This window comes from Thermobia domestica, chromosome 2, assembly GCF_964235325.1.
Source record: "Thermobia domestica chromosome 2, izTheDome1.hap1.1, whole genome shotgun sequence".
NCBI lineage: Eukaryota > Metazoa > Arthropoda > Insecta > Zygentoma > Lepismatidae > Thermobia > Thermobia domestica.
This window is the reverse complement of record NC_137455.1, coordinates 96,934,169-96,957,872: the sequence shown is the minus strand read 5'-3', so window position 1 is coordinate 96,957,872 and position 23,704 is coordinate 96,934,169. Positions and strand designations below refer to the sequence as shown.

Genomic DNA, 23,704 nt, shown 5'->3' with positions numbered 1-23,704 from the left:
ATAATGTAATAATCATTTATACAGAATTTCTATACATATGTTCAAGTTTATATTTTCCATCATAAGGTATACGGTGAATACTTGGACAATCATAATTACAAAACACAAAACTACATAAATATAATTGTGACCCATTAAAAATGTTAACATTTTACCATAAATACAGTTGACTTACCTTCTTTGCCATAGTCACCATACATATCGAATATACAAATAGAAATTCACTCACCTACAAGAGAATACGAAAAATGTTATTGTATTATATCAAAAAAATTGAAAATAAACAAATTTAACATTTCTATGATACATTTAAAACTCAATTTTGTTTTAAACTGTATGTGTAGTCACTAATTTTATGTGCATGTGAACATTTCTATGCATTTAATAGTTTGGTATAAGTGATATCAGATTTTTTTTACTTTAAGCATATTTTAAGTTTCTTTCAACTTTTTACGTGTTTCAAAAAACATAACAATTTAAAACTAAACAAATAGACTCAATTCTCGCTAGAAGCTTAGTGTAGAATACACAACAATGGAAGCTCAATATACAGTACTCATTAAGTCAACCGAACATCAACTGTGGCGTGTTAAATCAAATAAATAAATAAATAAATAAAATCAGGAAAGACTGGAAATCAGAAGTTATAATGTTTTTAGAGTGTAACGTTTTTTTATTAGTACGTATATTAATTTACTATTATATATACTACTACTACTACTACTACTACTACTACTACTACTACTACTACTACTACTACTACTACTACTAATAATAATAATAATAATAATAATAATAATAATAATAATAATAATAATAATAAACTGTGCTTTTTTAACCTATAAACGGATCTACATAACCAGATGAGGAATTTTCAAATGGTTAACATGTACTTAAAGTATCTCCAAACGCCATTATTTCTGACTCCATTGACCTACAAGCATTCTGCTATATTACTTAGTTCTAGTAGCTTCTGACGCTGAGTGAACAACAAAATTTTGCGCTTCCGCAACAAATTGAATCCAAGATCACGTGAGGAATACAACGTGCATATTCATAATTATTTTCAAAGTTTAATGAAAGAACCCTGTAAGATTTGTTTTTTAAACAAAATTATAACCAATCTTTAGCAATCACAAGTCATTCCATCGATATTAAATTAAAGAAATGAATAATAAGAGAAATAATATTGATACTAACGAACTGATCGAAACCATTATTGATCGTTATTTTAATATGAATTATTGTTTAACATCACATGTATAAATCTTGTAAATATCACTGTTGTTTACCAACGACAAAGTGAAAGCATGTGTGTCAGCCATTCATTGTACTTTTTACGGAAATACCTTACGGAAATTAAGACGCCCCATTTTATAAAGAATTAAATGAATAAGCTTCCATACAACAACGTCTTCAATTTGCTGAAGAATCCTTTTTATATACTATGATTTGTTGCATTTTGAGTCACTTTAATTTGCCATTATTTGGATTGTTGGATTTTATTTTAGCGTCCCTTTCAGCAGTGAGTCTGTATAAGACAAGGACAAACATCTTAACATAGAATACGAACTACATAAGCTTCTGCCTGGAATCGACCCCGGGTCTACCGCGTCATAATTTTATTGCCATCAATAGTGGGCTACAGTTCCTGAAAATTTCCAAATTTATGTAAACACACTCACACACACACGTATAGAGTGTATATACAGAAATTGATCTAAGAGGTTTGTTGGCTGTATAGCAGCCTTAAATTTGAGCCTGGTAACATAACACTTACAAGACATGGAATATATGAACAGTAACGCTATTGACTTCATTCCTACTATAGTCCCTAAGTTACAATGACGAGTTAGAAAATAGTAAAACAAAAAATATTAGGGTCACTTCAATATCTATGATAATAATAAAATATAGTAATGATAATGAATATTAATTATTATAATTTTTGGTTTGAGGCTTGCTACTTCAATGAAATTCATATTGTACGACATTATAGGTTAACTTATGTCTATGTTTGGAAATGTGTTTTATAATGTTGTTGTACCCGAGATTTTCTACTTTTTCTAAAGTATTTTTACTAAAACTACTCGAATAAACATTACTCAAGTTCGACTATCTCTCACAAGTTTGCGCAACGAGAGAAATATCACTTGCACTGATTAAATAAACATTACAAATAGTGTTTGCACGATACTTTTATGAGTTTCCCAATGAGGCACATGGACCTTTGTTAAAATAAAAAATAAAAAAAGTAGCACTTGCTGAAAGCGTTTTGGAACTATTGCAAAAACCCTTTCACTTGTATGAGAACCTACGGTCAGCACAAGGTCATTAAAGAAAATCACTTTACATAAGAGGCTATTACGAACAAGAACTACTGGATATGGAAATTTTAGGTCTCAATATGGTCAGCGACGAATCAGTTGACCTCTGAAGAATTCAGTAGGAAAAAACGCAATAACCAAGTGGAAACGGCGTCGAAGCATTAACTATATATATATAAATCATTTGAACAACTGGAGCTGACTATATGTACGTGTCTACTTTGAAATCAATTACCTTCCGTACAACAGTGAGAATTTTGTTTTCAATAATCTCCGTTCGATGATATTAACCTACTTAAATGAAAGTTACTCCCTTTAAAACGCAGCGTTCGTTACATACATAAAGATTTTTTCAACCGGACTTTCATTGGTTAGCGCCAGCAAATGTGATGTATGGGCTTTAAGCTTCTTTAATGGCAATTTCTCTCTCTCTGGTCGGGTTACATTTATAAAAATGTTTCCACTCCTTAGCAAATCCCCCCTCTCGCGCGCGCTTACCTTAAATGAAGATTTGGAACGGTGGGGGGCCGTCGGCCAGAACGACACGTTCCATTTTTTAATTTAATTTTTTAATTAACCTCTAGGTCTCTTCAAGCGCTGCTGTTTCGTCTTTTTTAACTTCTTCTCCTGCTGTGTCTTTTGGTCATTTAACAATCGTGCACGACTAAACGGGAGCGTTATAAACGTAACCACTCCGATGAACACGTTCAATTCCCATCTGTTGCTCTTGGTCAACTCTTATTTAACACGGTATTGGGAAACTTTCACGGCAAAATTATCTTCCATCTTATATGCATGGGAGGGGAAAAAAATGGTTTCTGTAGAGTAGGAAATATAGAAATGAAATGAAATCTTATATTGGCCTAATATAGTTTAAAACATCAGGTCCTGACTTAATAAAAGTTTTCACAGGCTCGTCCCGGAGGCGGAATTTTCTTTAATAGATACTTAAAATTTTAAAATATTCTTATTACAATGTTTTTATTAGGTTGCAATTCTTTTTTGTTTTCCTTACGCTGAAAAATATCAATGATTGGATTTTTTTTTTTTTTTTTTTTTGGAAACGACTTTTGGTCATTAGACATAAGTTTTAGTCATTGTTTAGATCACTTCAAGACATTTTTGAACATCCTCAGCAATGACCAAAAGTCGTTTCCAAAAAATGTTCAATCATGTTCAAACACTAATTTATTTTCTGCAGTGTGGATTCAACTCTTATAATCTTTTTCATACTAACCAAAGCTCTGAAATTTTATACAGATACGTAAAAATCCAACGCAAACACAATAAGTTCAAATGATTTTCGATGTAGCTTATTTTTATTCTTAAAACAAAGTTATTAATATTGTTCTATATCAACTATATATCCTATTCCATTATGCAACCAAAATGCTCTGGAGTTGGCATGTACAGTATAACATTCTGGAGATTCTTATGAAACTACGAAACTACCACTTCAAGAGTGGATTGAAAGTGGGAAGACATAACCAAAAGAGAAAAAAAATAATACCCCAAAAATCTTTTTAAGACAAATGCTTTTAGGAAATGCACAGGAAGAGAAAAGTTATTTTATAAACGTTCGTGTCAAATATAGAAGTAGAGAGGGAGAATATAAAATAGGTGATTGATTAGTTTTTCGATACCTGGGTAGTGTTATTAGTGCTGACATGAAGTGCGTACGTGAAATAGAAGCAAGGATGGAACTGGCGAAAAAAATATTTAGAAGGAAGAGAAGTTTATTTTGGGGGTGCTCGGATAACGAGTTGAAAACAAAAAAACACTCATGCCTCATCTGGAGTATTGTACTATCTGGGCAGAAACATGGACATTACGTAGAAGCGATGAAAAAAGATTAGAAGGCTTCGAAATGCGGATGTGGAGTAAAATAAGAATTAGGTGAGTCGAACGGAAAACAAATGAGAAGGTGTTAGAAATACTGTGAGAAAAAAGGACAATTTTACGTGTAATTGAAAAGAGGAAGAGGAACTGGTTATACATTGGCTAAGAAGCAACTGCATGATAAGGGACGTGCTAGAAGTCATAACGGCAAGGAAAAGAGGGAGCAGGTGAAAGAAGTTATAATTGATAGACGTTATAGAAAATTCCTATGTGAAGATTCAGAGGTTAGCTGAAGAAGTTTCTAAGTTTGCTACAAGTGACCTGCCAATAATGGAAGAATACTTATGATGATGATGATGATTTCTTTTGGAGTTGTAAAATCAAGAAATAGGATTGAGATTATAAAAACATTGGGCGCAATTGATCATTAGGAATTGTAGAGACTTAGAACGCTCAATGCCTTTATAGTGTTAATCTCATTTCTTCATTTTACCCTTAAAAAATATCTTGTAGATTTTATAAAAGGGTTGTTTAAAGCATTATTACGATTTATTATTTCATTTTTTTTTTTAAATATGTTGATATTTTATGAAGTGTTTGGTGTTTATGTGTATTCTAGCGTTGACCAACGACGCAAAACATAACTGTTTAATTGAAACAACATTTTTTGTTTTGTATACGTGGTTTCCCTGTCTCTTAATCTCAATTTTCAAACTATCTCTCAATTTCATCTCAAAATTAAGATGTGTTTTTTTTAGGAGAAAGTAAAAAGACGCAGCAAAGCGTGAATCTCCAAATTTCACGTTTGGAACCAGTTAAGGTTCATTAGAATATTAACATACGTTCGGGCCAGGTTGAACCATGAGGAGTCCGCAAAGCATTTCTACGAATACAGATGATAAAAACGCTAAGGCTCGAGGTCCCTTTTAATTCTTGTGTATGTTCTCCCGTGGCTTCATGGTGCGGGAAAGATTGGTTCGATCTCGGTAGTGGTATGTAAAGCCTGTGACAAACACCTTGGCATTTCAGGTAAACGAATAAAACGCAAGCTCTGGCGCGACGTTGCCAAGTGGTAAAGGGATGTGGCTATGCCTAAGCAGACAAACTACAAAGCGATCAGGTGACAGGGGATACACGTGGATGTGTACAAAGTAAACGTGGCAATACCGCTGGCCTCTCATTTGCTAGCAGCATTTAAAGGGAACTTGGAGCGCCGTCTTCAAATGCCAAGATGTTTGTCACACCGCTTAGTACAGGTCGTACGTTAAAACAGTGGACCGTTTTAATATAGCATTTGTGCTGAAAACATGCATTAAAGTTGAAACAATTAGTAAGATTAGTCTCTTATACATTTGGCGGTATATTTTATTGCAGCTGATTCCAAAGGTGATAATTTGTTTTGAAAGCAGTCCCAATTCTCCTCGTGCCAATTTTGATCTAAATCTTAGTTCTCCCCACTAGGAGTTTACATGCCCCCATTATCCATGGCCGAACTCCCCTTAAATTATCCTGGTATACACTCTCAAAATTAATGTTTGCTTTTAAGTATTTATCCCATGGTTTTAACAGTCAATAGCCCCTAGGCAAAGTTTCGAATAGAAAGTAATGTTCTTATATAAATTTCAGAATTTTAGTTATTGACTACTTAAAATGTTTCAGTTATTTCGAATCCTTTGTAATATCACTCTCCGTGTAGTAGACCGTCGTTAGGAGGTTTAAGCTCTTCCTGAAACTTTGAGTTGTTTCTTTAAATAAATGTATGTTTTTTTAGAAAAAAGTTAAATTTTTATAATTTCTTTAAATACGATTACGACAACAGAGAACTCAATATACAATTTTACTTTTTTTTTTTTGTTCCACTGTTCATCTGAGTGAAAGCGACAGTTTTTCTTTTTAATTTTAAACTTAGCACTCATGGAGATTTCTATCCTATCTTTCTATCCTTATATTGCTGGAGAAGGAGTGGGTTTAATCATGTTTGTTTACAGAAAATCAAAGTGTTTTGTGGGAAGCAGCATTTAATTTATCGTGCTAACCAGGCTGCTTTAGTAATTTCTTGTTCACTTCCGAACCAAAGTCTCAAATTATTTTTGTTTTCTGCAGGTAGGGATGTTGTATATTCATTTGATAGAATTACTTAACTCATTTTGTAATCCGGGGGCGCGGTGGCTCAGTGGTAGAGCGTTCACCTCCGGTGCTTCGGGTCCCTGGTTCGATCCCGGCTCGCGCCATGTGAAACTTTGTGGTGGACAAACACCGTGCTCTTGGGTTTTCTCGGGGTTCTCCCGCTTCCTCCCACTTTCTTCATTCCACCATTTCATTAATTTCTCATCATCACAGTCTTCTTTGGCCTAACCGGCGTAACTGTGGGACATAAAACTAAAGATTTCATTTCATTTCATTTTCTAATCCATTTTCAATTTTCAGAAGTTGTTGAGGCTAATTGCTCAATGCATTTCAAACAGGGGCGTCATTTCAGACTTCGCTTGAGAGGGGGCAAGAGCACTACCGACATAAGACTTTAAAGTTTTGTATTGGTATATTAGTAGATAATAGATTAAAGTATATGCATTCCTCAAACTCTTGGGGGGCAATTGCCCCCTCCTGCCTCCCCTAAATGACGCCCCTGATTTCAAATACTTTTGTTTCTATGTAGTTCATTAAGTAAAATCGTATTTCATTTAAAAAATATATGTACTAAAAAACATGAATGTAAGAGGGTAACTCTCCTCCCTGAAGTAGCTCAAGAGGTAGAGCGTTGGCTTCGCATTCGGGAGGTCGTGGGTTCGATTCCCGCTGCCGACCATCCTGACTAGGGTTTTCCTCACTTCTTCCAGGCAAATGCCGGGTGGTACCTACTAAACAGGCCCTGGCCGATATCTTCCCGAATTCTTTTTATTGTTATTGTTAGATATCCAGTGTAAAATGGCATCTGAGCTGTATCTGGTGATTGTTAAATAAATAAATAAATAAATTATCTCCCGCCGTCTTGCATCTGGCTCACTTCCTCCCCCATCAAATGTTGAAACATGAACATTTTATGCTGAGAGTTTTTTTTTTCTTTAGTGACATCTTTCTTAATGGAAAATTTATGATTTTAAATAAAATAAATAAATCACATGTCTTTTGGAATAATTTGTTGACAATGCTTCCGGTTAAAAGGTGCTTGAGTGCAGCACTCGTGAGCACAGACATACAAACAAAACACTATTTATACAGTACATGATGTTATAAACAGTTAGAACTGGGCGACTTTAGTGTTTATGGAAACAAAACGAACGTTGCCATTGTTCAAGTATGCAGAAAACAATAGAACCGTTCCCCCTCCTCCCTTTCTCCTCTAGGTAGAGGTAGGAGGTGCTATTGTAAACGGAGATTCACCTTCTATTAATGTTATGATGACCAAATTCAGGATTTCGTATAAGCAGCTTTTCTATTACACGGTTCTCATAATAAGATTATACCTAGAAGGTGTTAAAAAATCAACGAGTTTTGCCGTATGGTACTTTACATTAAGTAGTGCAAGAGACATGTAAATCATGGATCAAAACACTCTTCATTTAGGCACAATAACTAAAGTTTTGTCACCGATTATTATTAAATAAAATTCAGCTATATGTAAATTTAAATTGAGGACTTGTATAGTAACCAGTGAAAGTATAGATCAGATCATAAACTACTTCCACACAAAAAATTAAGAAGATCAACTAACAAAAATGACCGTTTTTTTTGTTAAGTTATACTCAGGAATAACACGATAAAACTGACGATACTTTAAAAAACACACAATAACTAATATGCTAATATCAATAAATAATTTTTATATCATCTGTATTCATCAAGTTACGGTATATTGCAATTTAACAGTACCGTATAACGTGAAATTCCAGTGACTAAGTGTAATTTTACAATAATAATAATAATAATAATAATAATAATAATAATAATAATAATAATAATAATAATAATAATAATAATAATAATAATAATAATAATAAAGGTATATGCCTTTCGTTCCTTCTTGCAGATTAAAGTTATCCTTAAATAAAATTGTACCAATACTTCCAATTTGTTCCCAACCACTAGTGCACTGTTGTACTACTACCTCATTTAAAAGTTAGCTTCCGTAATATTACAAATGCCATTAAAAGCAACACTATATTTTTTTCACACCATACTGAAATATCTGATAATCATCTATGTTACAGACAACAATACATAATCTGAAATCTCACCTGATGAATAGGCTTATGTCACATACAAGAGTTCACAATAGATCGTTAATTGATCGTTTTTAAAATAATAATATAAAAACAGTAATGGATTAAGAAGTGATTCTAAATAATAATTTCAAATAATTTCAATCGCTATGGATGTTTAATTCGAGTATACAATACCCACTCTTACTTTGCGTTTTCTCTTAATACTAATTCTTAAAACATGTGATGACAATAGAAAGAGGTTGAAATTAGCCAGTTATATATAAAAATTATGGAATCGATAGCTCATAAATACCAATATACGGGTTTGGGTACAAAACCTCGCGGCGACAACTTCGCGGACCAAAACCTCGCCTAGTCAAAACCCGCCTGGTCAAAACCTCGCCTCCCAAAACCTCGCGGGCCAAAATCTCGCCGGGCCGAAACCTCGCAAACCAAAATCTCGCCTTGCCAAAACCTCGCGCCCCAAAATATCGCCATACCCAAAATCTCGCCTGACCAAAATGTAAATGTTTCAACAGATGATAAGGATGACGGCATAAAAGACGCTGTTTCAAAAGAAGTATCACGGGCATTTGACCAAGTCCCGCGATACCATATGAAAATTCTATTTTTGTGTTATAGGATTTCAATGTGAAGGTAGGGGACAGGATGTTTTTAAACTGGTTATAGGGAAAGAAAGTCTGCATAAGGAAAGTAATGACAACTAACGGAGTTAGTTTCGTGAACTTTGGAACATCCAAAAACTTAAAATTTTAACAAAAATCTAATAATATTTATGAAATTATGAAATAATATATAGGTTTTTAAGACGTCCCTTGATTATGTCCTGTAGGTTAAAGGAGACGTAGATGACCAGCATGAAGGAAATGATCCAATAAAAAAAGTGGGAAGAAACGGGAATAACCCGAGAAAGCCCATGCACAAGATGTTTTGTATCTTCTTCTTCTTCTTCTTCTTCTTCTTATTATTATTATTATTATTATTATTATTATTATTATTATTATTATTATTATTATTATTTGTAATGTGGAATTGCATATTAAGAAACTCATTGGGTAAATTTTAAAGAAAAGTTTCATTCGCGGTGAGGTTTTAGCCACGCGATGTTTTGGGTGGCGAGGTTTTGGCCCGGCGAGATTTTGGGCGGCGAGGTTTTGGCCCGGCGAGATTTTGTCCCCGCGAGGGTTTGGGCGGCGAGGTTTTGGCTCGGCGAGATTTTGTTCCGCGAGGTTTTTGGGCGGCGAGGTTTTGGCCACGCGAGATTTTGGGCGGCGAGGTTTTGGCCACGCGAGGTTTTGGGCGGCGATGTTTCGGACCCGAGATTTTGTCCGTATCCCCAATATACGATATCTATCTGTACTTTGTTATTCATATGGTAAGGAATGAAACCTCTTCTTGTAAAAATCATATTTCAGTCTAAAGGAAGATAAAATACTTGTCGATGTCAGAAACTAGAAAATCTTGGCAGAATCTGGGATGCCCTCTTAAGAGTTCTAAGAACTACCTGATCATATGTTCGAGACAGTTTTACTGTCTTCCTTAGTATTTCGCATATCCTGCTATCCATCAATCATCCCTATTTTGAGTGCAATTTTTGCATACTTCGGCAAAGACGCATTAAACGAAAGAAAGAAAAAAAGAAGTGCAGAGAGTTGCAATCGAAACGCAACTAATCGTTCATAGCATTTGCACATGAATTGCAAAGGTAACGCGGCCAATGCCATAAAAAATATCCAACTATATTTCAAGTCAATCCTTTCACCCAGTAGCAACAAGGTTGCCATACTTTAGAGATTTTTTACACATAACCTTATTCAAGACTAATATTTTACTCATTTAATATGAAAACAAGAGCAAATATTGCATTAACTGTAATAAAATAAAATAAAATTGGAAATAAACATTTTTGTAATTTGCACAATAACAGTTAAACTATATGGTCAAAATGAATAGTGATAGCAAGATTTCTGAAATCAAGAGAGCAAAACTGAAATCTTCAAATGGTTATAATATTTTTTTCTCATTGCCGGATGTATAATTACATTCGTTTTTATTTTATGTATATGTAATCATGCATTTGCGAGTAAATTTTCGACACTCTGTTCAAAATGGCTAATATTTACACTTAATATTACGAAAGAGGAAAAAAAGGCAGTATTGTACTTTCAATCAAGTACACTATCCAATCTGGGAATGTAAAAGTACTTGGTATACTGTAAGTATATGTTATAATACAGTAAACTTAACATTTTAAGTTTAAAATCAAGACTTCCAGACTGAATCGGCTGCTTCAGATTTTGTTCGTTCCTTTCGAAGTCAGTAAAAATCGAGGAGCAATACACAATTTTACTGATTTTCTTTCAAGTCTATTGTTTTTCTGATTTTTCTCAAAATGAATTTGTACTATATATATATATATATATATATATATATATATATATATATATATATATATATATATATATATATATATATATATATATATTTATATATTTAACATTACCTACATTAAATTTGGTTTCTGCAAATTAAAATTTGTTGCTATATATAACAATATATGGCAACATTTAATTTCATAAAGTAAATGGACTTGAAGTAATAATATCAATAAAATCAAACCATTTCACTTCAAAGAAAAATGATCAAACACACGAGCTGAAAAAACAAAGATGACTCAGGTATTGAAAACCCTTAATAATGAAGTTGATGTGTTGACCACACATTCCCTACTTGAACGTGCACCATTCTCACCGCATACAGTTCGTCGTGGGCTGTTGCTTCAGAAATTGTAATAAACAGTGATAGCACTACTACTACTACTACAACTACAACAACAATAACAACAACAACAACTACTACTACTACTATAACTACTACTACTACTACTACTACTACTACTACTACTACTACTACTACTACTACTACTACTACTACTACTACTAATAATAATAATAATAATAATAATAATAATAATAATAATAATAATAATGTTTTATTACCTAACGATTTTGTCTATTTCGTTATTTAAAAAAAAGCTTCAATAAAACCAGAGTACTTGGTTGGCTACACTGATCTTGTGCTCTCTTTACACAAACTATAAAACGATCATAGTGCATGGAGGTAAAGCTTCCATCATTTAGGTTTTATTTTCCTCCAATTACGTCGGCTTGCAAGATCACAAGTTAAACGACTAGAGCAGTAAAGTATAAATTAAAAAAAGGCAGTAAAGCTAAACAAAAAACTTTGCATACATATATTTTTTTATTTCTTTAAAAAAAATCAGAGTACAACCAACAAAACTATAATTCAGTAATTGCAGTTTGTGAAATTGGTCTTCTTGGTTGTTGCATCAATTTCCTCATTTTTCTTATTAAACAAACATGAAGATGTGTTGTTGCATTTTTTTTTTTTTAATGGTGTTTTGGAAACTTCATTCGATGCAGTGCCTACCTTTACAGTGAGGTAATATTGAAGCAAAATTCCATTCGTACACACACACACACACACACTCACACACACACACACACACACACACATATATATATATATATATATATATATATATATATATATATATATATATATATAATGGGCATAGGCCATACTATATTAAGAGATATACAAACTTTCCATATATATTGACAGTTAACTGTTATAGTATTTATGAAGTAGTCATAATTTTGCTCAATACATGTTAACGTACGATCAACAGTAACAAAAACTGGAGCAATGCTTTGAATATAATAAAACTTTTGATGCTTTATACTTTCGTCAAGAAGAACATAAACATTTATATGTAAAATTTACCATACTATTTACTTCCTATTTGTTTAATGATTTCGGGGAATTCGTTCGTCCCTTCGCCCAGTAAAATTAGAACAAAATACTAATGATGAGTTCCGTAAGCCTAATTTCAACATAATCAATGCAAAATGGCATACATTTAAGTAAAATTCCAATGATTTCAGTAAAATGGTAACAATTCACTGCCTATTGCGCTTGATTAGAGTAAAATTAAAATGAATTACTGCCAATTATGTTTCAATTTAGTAAAATTGAAATGAAGCACTGTCAAAACTGTTTCATTATCAGTAAAGTTAAAATGGATCATTGCCATATTTACTTCATTCTCGTAAAATTAAACGAATTCATTGCTAAATGTACTTTCTTTCAGTAAAATTGAGATTGATCAATGTCAAACGGCATATACTTAAGCAAAATTCAAATGATTGCAATAAAATTGTAACAAATCATTGCCAATTGTACTTTATTTCAGTAAAACTGAAACAAATCACTGGTAAATGTGCTTCATTTCAGTAAAATTAAAATGTATCACTGCCAATTGTCCTTCATTTTTGTAAAATTAAAACGAATCACTGCCAATTGTGCTTTATTCAAGTAAAATTCAAATGAATTACTGTCAAAATTCCATTTCTTTATCATTAAAACTACATGAATCAGTGCCAATTGTAAAATTCAAACAAATCACTGGCAAATGTACTTCATTTGAGTAAAATTGCAATGATCATTGTCAAAAAGTGTTTCATTATCAATAAAACTAAAACGAATCACTGCCAAACGTGCTTTTATTCCAGCAAAATTTAAAATGAATTACTGCTAAAAATGAATTCATAGCAGTAATTCCATGCTTCATATATCCTCGATAGTGAAAAGGAAAGCTAAACTCCAATGAGGCAAAAGCTACCAAAACAAATTAAAAAAAGAAATAAAATGTCTAATGCCTTACGTTTAAAAGTATACAATTTATATTTTAATCCATTCAAGAGAAAACAGATCTTATTTCATACGCGTAGATTCTGTCTATCCATCTAAGAAACAAGGTATTATCTTTTACACTTCTTATGGTAATGAAAACTAAATTATATAATAATAAAGGACCAAATAATGAGAAAAATTTAAAATCATCGTTACTTTGGGGATAATGAGTTTGAAAAAGCATAATTATTTTGAGTAGGGAAAAAATATAATTTATACGTATAGATAGTAACATATTACATGGGTTATAAACACAAAAAGAGTGCTTGTTCAATTCCTGAAATGTTGGTGGTCTCGACAACTTGATGAATGTCAACAATAAATCAAGCAGTCCTTGGAGCAATATTTTACAAGTAACAACAGTTCATTTCATTCACAAATGTAATAAGAAAAAAAGATTCAAGTAAGCGAAATATATAAAACTGTTTTTAAAAAAAATTGTAGGTGAACCAGTAAACGAAGACAAAAACAGTAATTCGTTTATTATGTTTAGTTTGACCCGGAAGAATGATAGCTATAAAGTAATGACCTGGTATCATATTTAGCATAGATTTATCGAGATGTTTAAATATGTATTTTCGGCAATATTTCAATATGTTATTTCACGCGGTAAACAAATAATATTAGTAGCAACTACTATATTATTTGACTTTTAAAAGTTATTTAATTTCACTTTGTTATTTATAACTTTTAAAAGTTACTTAATTTCAAATTGTTATTTAAAATCTTAAAAGTTTCTTAATTTCAAATTGATAAGTATGACTTTTAGAGATTTTAAATTTCAAATTATTTAAAATTTTAAAAGTTACTAAATTTCAAATTGTTATTTAAAATTTTGGAAGTTACTTAAGTTTAAATTGTTTTTAATGACTTTTAAAAGTTGCTCAATTTCAAATTGTTATTTATGACTTTTAAAAGTTCCTTCATTTCAAATTGTTATTTGTGACTTTTAAAAAAGTTACTTAATTTCAAATTATTATTTATAGCTTTTAACAGTTACTTAATTTCAAATTGTTACTTATGACTTTTAAAAGTTACTTAATTTCAAATTGTTATTTATGACTTTTAAAAGCCATTATTTTAAATTGTTATTAATAACTTTTAAAAATTACTTAATTTCAAATTGTTATTTATAACTTTTAAAAGTTACTTAATTTCAAATTGTTATTTATAATTTTTAAATGGTTTTAAATTGTCATTAATGACTTTTAAAAGTTACCTAATTTCAAATTGTTTATTTAAGCTTGTATTGAGTTTGAGTTTTTGTTTTACGTCCTTGTGCGACCACAGAGGTTACGAAGAATACGACCTACTTTTACCGTAGGCTCCAACGATCAGGGATTGCTTCTGATGCACTCAGAGTGTAGGTCCTTTCCCACTACATTATCTATCCTTCGAAAGAGCTGGATTACATGATCACGCTACCGGCTCAAGTGTACATGTTTATGTTTCAAATGTAAATATATCACCTAGATTTTGTTTCTCGTAGACAATTGTCTTGACTCGTTTTTCTACGGATGGGGCTCAGTTGTAGAGAGCTTACTTCTGATGCGAGGGGTCTTTCATTTGATCTCAGGCCATGTGAGTTTGTGATATACAACAATAGGTTCCGTAGGACCCTTTGAATTTTTCTTGTTTTATCACACACTCTACTCAAGCAATTCTTTGATAACCGTTTACTTGAATTGATCAACCACAGGGCATAGGCTATCTTTATAATAAATTAATGATTTAGTTTCATTTTCGTCTTCTAGGGCGTTTAAATTGTACTTTAAAAAAATGTATTACAACGCAGTAACAAAAATTCAAACAATTGCAGTGTACATTTCTTAACTATTAACTAACAGATATCAAGAAAAGTTCAACTAAGTACCGCTTACTCTGTATTTCAACAATCAGAATGTACATCCTGTATTTGGTATATAACACAAGTCTAGCTATTTTAAAATTATAGTTGTGTAGTATAGTGCAATAGGGAAACATGTGGTTCACGTGAGCTGTGAATCAAATAGATTTATGACTTAAACTCTCAAATGCTTATCTACACACATCCAGGTGTTTTCTCTTAAGAGGAACACTAGGATCTTGTCCACAAATTACATTTTAGGCTCCGAACAAATGCTCGTATTAAACCTGAAACACCACCGTCTCCTGATTTACAAACTCAAGTTTTTCTATTGTAAAAAACATTGATATCATGAACACAAATAAATGGCCTTTAAGTATTATATAAATATTATCCACTAATATGAAAGTATTAGATCGTAAATAAGTTTATTGAAAAACACTTGACCGAGGCTCTGAAGTTTTGACATACACACACACACACTTTTTGAAACGATAAGGAGATATCTTCTATCTTATTCCCTCAAATTTCGGCTTAAAAAACTTACCAGAAATTTGTATTGAGGCACATTTGAAACGTAAGGGGAAAAACAAGGAATGTCCATGTATGCGCTTTATCGGGTGCTTTGTCCTATCTGTTGCTGAGTCTTGGTACTATTTGACTGCATATGCCATGTATGTGTAGATGTGAAATGTCCATGTAAAAAGAGGCAAAAGATTTGACTAACCCTATACTTTTTTTATGCGGTTTTCAATATTAAAACGCCGTTTTCTCGAAACTGCAGTTTTGTGACATTCCTTCTTTTTTCCTCCTTACCCTTCATTTATAAATTAATATAAAGGTACTGGATCCTACTCATAATTGAACCATAGCTTTGAACGAACGTAAAAGTACTAGATCCTACCCATAATTGAAGCACATTTATGAACGAATATAAAAGCACTAGATCCTATCCATAATTCAGTCATACGTATAAACAAATGGAAAAGTACCAGATCCTACCCATAATTGAAGCCCATCTATAAATGAATATAAAAGTACTAGATCCTACCCATAGTTGAAGTGCACCTATAAACAAATGTATAAGTACTAAATTTTACTCATGGTTGAGGCACAGCTACACAAATATATAGAAGTACTAGATCCTATCTGTAATTAAAGCACAACTATAAACGAAAATTAAACTGCTACTAATTGATTAGTGTTTTAACGTACCTTTTCATCAACGGGGTTATACGAAAAAGAAGATCCTATCCTTAATTAAGACCAAATCACTACCAGTTCCAACAACACTAACAAATCAACAGGAGATGAAGCCAATACAGAAAGTTCAATCCCAAGGGTTGATAACGATAAAAATAAATTCAAAATGACTGCTAAATCTGTAAACTAAATAGACACTAAAATGCCTCGCTAAGAAATCATACTCTAATTTTTCGTTACACTACATTTCAACTTCAGCATGCATAAATGTACTCACAACCCCGAGAGAAAGAAAAAGCATTATTTTCTTCTTTGGTACTTAAAAAGGAATTGAAACATTTTTATATGAAGGTCGATTCTTATCATAAATACTGCGATACAAGACTCAATAAAAGATTAAAGAAAAAAAATATTTGTGAAATATCACGGTTTGTTGATGTTTCATTTATTAGTTGATTAAACTCACAACATATTCAAGATTTTTTCAACGTCTACTTTCGAGGAAAAAAAAATATATTATTTGATGTGTTATGCATCAAAGTTTTTATTTTCACTTTTTTCTGGTCAAGATATAGCTCAGTAAAAAAAAACCAGCAAACAATTATTTCTTGTGTTATACGAATGTTTAAATAGAATCGTATTCTATGATTATTATTATTATAAACACCAAATATTTTGAATCGTACAGTAATTTAAAATATATTATTGATTCTACGTCACAGAAGACTGAAAATTCGACTTTATAAATAGCTGATATTTCTCCTGTTATATAGTTCCATTGTCTTTCGTTTCATAGAACTTAAAATACAGTGTTAATAAAGCTAAAGTTCTTTTTTCTAAAGCAAAAAAGTAATTTGCATTAGCATAAATTATTTTCTTAAAAAAATATGTTAGTTCTTTTGTTGACAGAGGGGAAGTTAATTATAGAGAATTTATCCATGTTTAACTAATAGTATTAGATAAAATTAAAGAAATTATAATATTGCACACAGGTAGTGGAAATTGAAACTGAAACACTTGGTAGAAAGCCATTATTTGTATTTAATAAGGTGTTGGTGTGACTTTGACGGCCAGTACAGCAACAACAGGGCTCGGGAAAGATTGATAGATAAACCTGCACCGTGTGTAGACGAATTTCAGCCATTCCTCTTGAAGCATAGTGACAAGTTCAGCACGTGAACGTGCTGGAAGGAAACTCACATTCCTCACTCAGTTCTCTAACAAACACCATATAGGCTCAATAATGTTGAGATCCGGCGATTGAGCAGATCATGGCAAATTTTCAACCTCATTGTTATGCTCATCGAACCACTCTGTGACAAGTTTAGCAATGTGGATGGGGCAGTTAACATCCTGGAACACTGCACCACCATCCGAGAAGAGCGTTCGAACCGTAGGGTGTAAATAGTCCTATAGTCCTTGGCAGTATCACGACTCTCTAAGACAATGAAAGTATGCCACGATATTGCACCCCAAATCATCACGCATCCGCCTTTATATTTCACTATGACTACCAAGCAGTCTGAGTTGTACTCATCAGAGGCTTCTCCAGACCAACACTCTTTCTGTTGTTTATACAACAGTGTAGCTGGACTCATCCGAGAATATGACCCATTTTAGGTCATCCAACGTCCAGGCTTTATGCTTCTGGCACCACTAAATCCGCTGTGCAGCATTTGTGCTACTGACGAAAGGCTTCGATATCACAACTCTGGCATGGATGTTATCCTTACGCAGCTATTGATGAACTGCTACATGCGTATAGGTTCTGAGGTGTGAATTCACTTCCATGGTGATTGCCAATGCGGCGGTTTTTCATTTTCGTGCACCAATCCTCCTAGTCAATGTTCTGACGTCTCTTTTAGATAACTTCCTTTTGTCCCTGCAGTTGCTCCTCCTGGATGTGGTTCGTTCTTCCTACAGGATACTGTAGCTCGTTAGATGTCACAAAGTGTTAAAGTTTTGGACAAAGATGGACATGCTAGACGCGCTCCTACGATTTCCCCTCTTATGAAGTCGGATATGTGCTTATTAGACTCCTATACCGCTCTAAACATACGATTTGACATTCACTGACGAAGCCCTTTTACTGGAGTGACTAGCAAAAACCCACACACGTGACTCATTACCCAAAGTCACTATCTGATATCTCTGATGAGTTCCCCGCAAACATCTATACTGAATCCATAAAAGAAAGAACTGCTTGTGGCTATATATTTCCCTTTTACCCATTATACAATAATAAGTATGAAGTGTTATAAAAGAAAAATCATAATTTTCAACACATCCGGTTTCAATAGATATAAAAACCGAGACAAAACTCAATCTTGGAACGCAGAATCTGTGATATCATCATTTGTCGATCTCTTAATGTTTATCCCTTACTGCTTTTGCTCTATGAGAATTAGTATTAAAACCGGTAGTACTAGTAAATTTCAACCACTTCCGGTTTCGGTAAACTGTTGTAGGTGCTGATGATGTTCTGTTGAGACTCTGAACCGATTGCAAAAAAATAAAATAAAATAAAATAAAATAAAATAAAATTTAAAAAAATCGCTATCTGTTAACGTTTTTGTTATATGACTATCAAGATTAAAACCGGAAACGGTTCATTTCTACAGCTTTCGGTTTGAATAGAGGGTTAACGAATCAGTGGGACGCTGAATTGGATTCAGGAAAGCACTTGTCGATATCTCTCACCGTTTTCGCTCTATGAAAATCAATAGTGAAATCTGAAGTAGTAGTACATTTCGACTACTTCCACTTTCCATACATTGTTGCAGGTGATGATGATATGTTTTTATTGACACTGTGAACTGATTGCAGAAAAAAACACTTGTGAAAATAAGGTTGTCTCGTCTCGTAAATTTAGTGGAAATCTCGTGTCAATTCTCGAGAAAGTTTTTTTTTGTCTCGTCTCGAAACTTATTATTGCCTCGTTTTGTAAATTTAAGTACAAAATTTATGCCCTGACTTCTCTTCTTAAATTCATCTAAATATTGAAACCCTTTCGTGTCATAAGTGGTTGATGAAGGGTGGGACGTAACATTTAAACCATATTTATTACTAGAGTATATTGTGTAATGTCTTATGTATTTTTAAACGTTTAAAAATGTTCTTCACTGTGTTCGTAGAACTTTATTACTACTTTATTAATTTATTATCATTTATAATCACTTTATTAATTTATAATTTCCATACAATGAATCTCGACAACAGTGTTTGAGATCTAAGGTTTTGGTCAATTAGTACTGTCCGCGTAATTCGAGAAATTTCTTGTCTCATATCGAATTTGAAACTGTATTCTATTTTCGTCTTCTTTTTAGGACGAGATAAATTTTCTTTTCGTCTCGTTGGCAATACTATTCAGCACCGAGACTACATGAGACGTAAACCTACAGTTGAATGTGGAATACCAACCACCGTAAACATTCAATGATCTTCCACCCTCAGAGTCAAACGCGGGACCACCTGCACCCAACACGCACGTGCGCTAGCCTGTAGGCCCGCTAAGAGGGTTAGAAAGAAAAGGATATAATAATAATGACTAACCTAATTTTCAAATTAGTCAAAAAAAGACAAAATCAAAATGGCAATAAGAAAATAAATCCAGTCTGAATTAAAACTAATTCAGAATAAAACGCTGTTAGAAGAGATATAAGACGTGGAAAGCCTCAAAGCATTTTTTAAAACGCAAGCGAAGTGGAAGTCTTACACGTTGCAAAGGTAATGATGTGTTAACACCACATCTTTACGAGAGAGAGAAAGAAATGTAGCCTCAAGGAATAGCGAGGGATGAAGAAGAAAGAAAAGCGGAAGAAAGAGGGAGAGAGAGAAGAAAAAGGAAGAAGGCAAGGCAAAGGCACCATTTTTACGAGCACCCATCGCCTCTTAAATAACAGCCCTCAATAGTTAGTGCACCAATATTACTTGGCTAAGACCACCGATTGTGAAAACCAGGACATGAGAACTGGAGGATGGGGAAGATGATAATCGTAGAAGAAAAGGAAGAGCGAAATCCGAAATGAGTACAGTAAAACTGAAGAAATATATATTACACATCGTAGCCATGATAGTACGGAAGCTGGATCTAGGAAACGGACTTCTAAACAAGTACAGCTGAATTAATTTTAATCGCATAATTTTACTTCAAACAAGGAAATAATGAATTTTGACTACTAAGAAAGTGATATAGCTATAAATTTTCCGTTTGTCTGCAATTTTAAACACAACAAAATAATGAAGACTAATGTGATATTTATAGTAAACTACGTAACTTAGTTCAACTAGTTTTCCGTCTTTGATATCATAACAGACTATAGCATGAATTGCTTGTGATAAGAAACATCTCCAAAATACCTGATAAATTTACTTGATAGCAAAATAATACCTTGATCGAGGCTAAGATTGAGACCAGTACCAAAAGAAACAAATAAGAGCAAATGCATTACGGCCATGATTGAAGAAATATTATGATTAACAGTATAATCTGCTACTCCAAAGTTGCCTAACACACTGCTGGAAGGAAAATCAAATTAAGGAAGAACTGCACGTGAAGTTCAAAAACGGAGAATATGGACGCAGCCAGAGAAAAAAGGGCAACTATCAAAAGATCAAATTAGCACAGAATATTCTGAAAATTTAACCTTTAAAACAAACTGTCGTAGCTGCATTAAAGTTTAGTGTACTGTTCGTCACTGCGGTTATATATATAAGCCTACAGATTAACGTGAAATTCGAACCACATGAGCTCCCGCCAGGACTCAAACCCGGGTCTTCTATGCCTAAGATGCGCTAACCATATAGCCAGGAGGGAGCTCGTAACTCTTATGTTCCCGTATCATCCTTCTGTTGAGAAGAAAACATTACCAGCATCTTGAATAGACTTCGTTACTACCCAGCGGACCTCCAATGGACGTTTGGGGGCACAATGACTTACATGTTAGTGGTAAAGCGCTTTGGTGCTACCAACCCCTGACATGATCCATGGCTGCGCGAATTAGTAGTGGACAACATCGTGCCCGTGAAGTTATGTCGGGGTTCCCCCGTTTCCCGCCACATCCTCATTCCATCAAATTTTCATAGTAATTCACTCTCATTAATCAATGATCTCTTTTAACCTAAATGGCATAAGCGTTTTACGCAAAACTACAACTTTTACTTTCCACCATGAACATTTATACTACACATATCAACAGTTACGGATGTTTTATGGAGTGGGAAATTATATACTCTCTATATATAATTGAGACCTTACTGGACATTCCAAACCGTAATTTACCATAAAGGATGTAAAATCGCCATTCATAAAAGAATTTGCCGTCTGCCCGTATTAAAAACGGAAAGCTATTCAGTACAACCTTTATAAGTGACATTGCATTGATAACAGAAAAGTAACAAGATTCGCAAGTGGTATTAACAAATTTAGACGAAAAACTGAAGAAAAGATCCAAAATAAAAAGACGAAAAATTCTCAAGTATATATGAAGACAAAACAGAAGGAGATTTGACTTTTTCTAAAAGGAGAAAAAAAGTTGAAAAATCAAAAATGTTTAAATATTTAAGTAGCACAATATCTTCGGATAGACGTGAAATTGAATAGCACAGAAGGCAGATATTCTACAGAAAGAAAAAAGGACTACTGACATCGAAGAACGTATTGATGGCAGTAAAGAAAAGGTTTTGAAAACTCAAAGGAAATTTTTGTGCTTGGATCAGAAACACGGACATGTAGGACATTAGTTGAAAAATAAATCATTGTAGAGTCCAGATATGAATAAATAAAAAAGAGAAGTACCAAAAACATTTAAAAATAAAAAAAAAATAGTAAATGGAAGCTTCTTCATCAGATAGAGATAAGACAAAAATAGCGTGATCTTTCACTAAATTCGTCATTCAAAATGGACCAATGTGCCATCAGAAGAAGCAGTTGAAGGAAGAATACGACCTCAGACCAAGAGGACATCAAACCTTGTTCTTTAAATGGGCCGCGGTGGCTCAGTGGTAGAGCGTTCACCTCTGGCTCTTAGGGTCCCGGGTTCGATCCCAGCCCCCGCCAAGTGAAGTTTGTGGTGGACGAACATCGTGTGCGTGGGTTTCCTTGGGGTTCTCCCGTTTCCTCGCACTTTCTTCATTCCACCTTTTCATTCATTATTCATCATCACCGTCTCCTTCAGCCTAACCGGCATAACCGTGGGACGTAAAACTCAAAGATGCCATGTCTTGTTCTTTAAATGTCTAACGCCAGCATTCACTAGATAGAGCAGGGATGCAAACAAGCAAAAAAAGTTTTACTAGCCCAAGAAAAAAACTATTATCCCACATCCATACTCGTACCGAGGTATGACATTAAATACTCGCCCGTTATTTGTATCCCTGAGATAGAGACATTCAACTTCCATTTTCCGTTATCTTCCCCTATTTTGGGGTTTACTCTACTAGATATTTTTTGCTTTAAGAAAACCTACACATATGTCTTCCAGCTCGCAAATATATATATATGTTTACTTCATTTTATAAAACAGGTCGAAGTAGCCAAGATCACCCAATTTGGCCATCCAGGCAAGGATTTATTTTAACGTTCAACACTATTGAAGTCTATATATACTATTATGCTACTTTCTCATATGGAATAGTTTTATTTCGTCATTCAAAAACTAGCACCAAACTCGAGATGCAGTGGCAGCACGGTTGGAAATCTCAGTTTTATGGTCTATAACGGGCTAACGACCACTTCTTGCAATAAATAAATAAATAAAGTATTTGGTTTCATGTTTGTGGCTGAAGGAGACGGGTCGTCAATAATAATAAATGGAATTATGATACATTGGGCAAAACACAAATATTTCAAGAAAAAAACGATGTTGTCTATCACAAACTCACATATCCTAGAATAAAACGTACAACTATCGCACCACAGAGGAACTCTCATCTCTTTGTAAATTCTACAAAATCCACATTCCCTCTTCAGTTGTCTTGTACAGTACACGCTTTTAGCACATGTGATTTTTGTTTTCTACCTCAGATGAAGAATGCCCTAAATAATTATTTCTTCTCATTATCTTCAAATATGAAGAACAATCTTTTAAGTCCTTTAATCATACTATCACTGTTACTTCCAGTGACCATGCCGTGGAAAATCAGCGCCCTTGGCAAGAATATACGATGGCGCCCCTGTACACATGAGGGAGGTCGCACGAAGCGAAGCGTAAGAAAATTTTCAAAAACAAACCCTGCTTCTCCTTGATTTTTTTAGCACTTTTCATTACTTTTTCCTTCCATTTTATAAATGTGCACATGCATTTTCGTAACATGAGAAACATTTTCCTCTCTTCTTCTTTCTTTCCTTCTTTTCTTTTTTCCTCCCAAATTTTGCGCCCCCTCACTTCGGCGTCCCCGTCGCTCCGCTCCACCCCCCACCCCACGGCACGGCACAGTCCAGAATAACTTGGAAAATAATAGATCAAAGTAGATGATTGTAAAGAAGAATT

General features: G+C 33.5%; 1 protein-coding gene across 1 annotated transcript in view; it reads right to left on the bottom strand.

Annotated features, from left to right (window-relative positions):
- The window catches only part of LOC145674266 (uncharacterized), a 457,273-nt gene that overhangs the window by 369,855 nt on the left and 63,714 nt on the right, over window positions 1-23,704 (bottom strand). The gene's annotated exons all lie outside the window — the stretch shown is intronic.